The sequence below is a fragment of the Passer montanus genome, unplaced genomic scaffold (assembly GCF_014805655.1).
Source record: "Passer montanus isolate IOZ18808 unplaced genomic scaffold, ASM1480565v1 scaffold19, whole genome shotgun sequence".
In the NCBI taxonomy this organism is placed as follows: domain Eukaryota; kingdom Metazoa; phylum Chordata; class Aves; order Passeriformes; family Passeridae; genus Passer; species Passer montanus.
The window spans coordinates 1,293,818-1,297,129 of NW_024366480.1; positions in this window are offsets into that span (position 1 = coordinate 1,293,818).

The following is a 3,312-nucleotide window of genomic DNA, read 5'->3' on the forward strand; positions in this document are numbered from 1 at the left end:
TTCAGAGCTCTTAAAATTTGTGAGTGGGAGGTTCTGCTGGAGTACAGATCCTTGTGAAAAGACAAGACTACCTCAGAAGACCAGGAGATTGTCCAAAGAACATCTCAAGGGCAATGACTTGTAATCAAGCACTTGAGAGCAGGATGCCTTCTGAGCACAAAAATAGTGAGAAAAAAAGTAAATTAAGAGGATAAGCCTTGCTCTGATATGTCAATTGTCTGCATATAGGATAAAGTGCTTAGATGTAAATGGAGTTATGTGAAGGAAGGAATAAAATGTAATAGTATGTCTCAGAAAGTGTGCCATATAAACAACATGCAGACAGCAGAAACTACATAACTGAAGGAGAATTTGGGGAAAAATCTTCCTCAAAAAATCCATCCAGAGATGGATTGTACTGGACCTTAATAACAAGCAGTGTGGCACAGTCAAGAGAGGGGTGAGAGAGTTGTAATTCAGTGGTAGTTGTGTGTAATGAATAAGATCCAAAAGTGATAAACTCGGATCTTGCTGCAGTGTGTGGAACTACAGGATTGCACAGTAATAATAATGATATTATTATTTGGTACGTCATTTAGCTGATTTATTAGATTATTAATAGTGATAGATTCAACAATAAACATTGAAGCCTCTCCTCTCAGGCCTGCAGTTGAGAAAGTCAGACTTCCAGGTAACAGCTGTGATCTCACCCTTATATCCTCTGAAAGACATCTTCCATTTAGAGATATTAGCCTACCAAGTCCTTAAAGGCTGCAAACCTTTGGAGTGAGTTTTACCACTGGTTCCACAAACTTGCCTTAAGAAAAATTGGCAAAATTTTGTTTAGCTTAAGTTGGTCCAAAGCACTAATTAAATCCTCATTATTTGAGGATTTAATCCTCAAATATTAATCCTCAATATTTTGCTTTATGTGAATTAAAGTTTTCATTGAAGTGATCTGAATTATCTACTTTCAAGAGAAAAACCAAGATGAAAAGTTAAAAACCAAATTTTAACTAAATCAGTTTCTATTCACATGGTCATGCAAGCCTATAAAGTTTTTTTCATACATGTGTGGTAGTAGCACTCACCTTCTCCCTGGCTGACACATGGGGACAACCAACATTTCAGGACCCAAGGTGGGATTGGGAAGAGGCAGAACCCCTTGGTCCACAGACAGGGTCCCCAGCCAACAAGGCAGAGACATTTCTGCACCATTTCTCCATCCAAGGAGACTTCCCTGGTCTGAGTGCCCTTGACCACTCTCTCCCATAGCAGTGACTATTTTTGGACTGGATATGCCTGAATGATCCTTTGACCCTTAGATCTCCTGGGTACCCTTGAGTGAGAGGCCTCTTTGTGTGTGTATGTATGTCTGTGTATGCACATGTACAATTTTGTGCAGTAACATAATCCCAACACCAAACCTGTAACCTGCTAAATGCCATAGAAGCATCTCATAGAAGCACCTTGTTCATTACTTTTGGCCATTGATTTTAGTTGGAAATTAAAGTTTGCTATCTGCATGAAGTTGTTGCCATGCACCTCTGTGCCAGCATGCTGCCAGTTGTCCGAGTCCTTAGCTCTCATGGACCACTGTAACCAAATCAGAGGGGTTTCTGTTGGACACAGCACAATTGCCACTCTCCTGCTTTAAGACTCTTTTCTGCATTAATCTCAGACAGTATGTGCAGGGACTCTGACAGGATCATGGCCACACAATCCTGAAGCCACATTCCCAATACGTTACCACTACAGAGAGGGAGTTAGGGGTTTTTTTATGTTTTCGGTTCCATTTGGTTTTGTCTTGTTCTACTTTTTTTAAAGATCTTTTCTAGTGCTCCATGGGATTTTCCCATGGCTGTCCAACCTCAACAGCTCTCCCTTAGGTGAAGACAAGTTGGCCTTTTTGAAATTTGTTTTGGTTTTTTTGGGGGTGGTTTGGTTTTTTTTGTTTTGTTTTGTTGTTGTTGTTGTTTGGTTTTGGTGGGGTTTTTTTTGGTTGGTTGGTTGGTTTGTTGATTGGTTGGTTGTTTTGGTTTTTTTGGGGTAATGGGAGAGGCTTGAGCTTTCTGGCTGTCTGCTCCTGTACCAGCCCAGGCCTTGACACTGCGCTTGTCCTTGAACAGACCCTGCCCCTGCCTTTGGGTGGGCTCATGTGTGGGGAGCACGAGTCACTGCTTGTGTCACCCAGGGATCAGTGTTGGTCCCAGTCCTAGTCAGCATCTTTAATGATGACCTGGATGAGGGTCCTTAATAAATGCACCCTTAATAAATTTGCAGATGACAGCAACTCGGGCAGGAGTGTTGAAAGAATGGGATGCAGAGGGACCTGGACAGACTGGATCAATGGGCCAAAACTGCCTGTATGAGGTTCGACAAGGCCAAAACTGCCTGTATGAGGTTCAACAAGGCAAAATGGCAGGTCCTGTACCTGGGTCACAACAATGCCCTGCAGTGCTGCAGGCTGGGGGAAGAGGGGCTGAAAAGCTGCCCCCTGGGAATGGACCCGCCCTGCAGTGCTACAGGCTGGGGGAAGAGGGGCTGAAAAGCTGCCCCCTGGGAATGGACCTGGGGGCTGGTTGCCAGTGGCTGAACATGAGCCAGGGTGTGCCCAGGTGGGCAAGAAGGCAAATGGCATCCTGGCCTGTTTCAGAAATAGTGTGGCCAGCAGGACCAGGGCACGGATTGTCCCCCGGGACTCTGCGCTGGTGAGGCCACACCATCCTGGCCTGTTTCAGAAATAGTGTGACCAGGGCACAGATTGTCCCCCGGGACTCTGCGCTGGTGAGGCCACATCTTGAGTGCTGTGTCCAGTTCTGGGACCCTCAGTACAAGAAGGCCATTGAGGGGTTGGAGCGTGTCCAGAGAAGGGCAACAGAGCTGGGGAAGGGTGTGGAGCACAGGTCCAGTGGGGAGAGGCTGAGGGAGCTGGAGGCGTTTATCCTGGAGAAATGGAGCTCACGGGGACCTTATCGCTCTGGACAGCTCCCTGAAAGGCGGCTGCAGCCAGGAAAAGGTCGGCCTCTTCTACCGGGTAACAACTGATAGCACAAGAAGACATAGTCTTAAGCTGCACAGGGGAGGTTTATGTTGGACATAAGGAGGAATTTCTTCACAGAAGGGGTGATTAGGCCCTGGAACAGGCTGCCCAGGGAGGTGGTGCAGTCACCGTCCCTGGAGGTGTTTAAGACCAGACGCGGCACTCAGAGCCATGTGTTCGGTGCTCGGTCGCAGGTTGGACTCGCTGATCTCAGCGCTCCTTTCGCACCGCCCAGACTCCGCCTTTCGGGGGCTGCGCTCGCCCCACAGCGCCTGCCGGCCGCGGAGCTG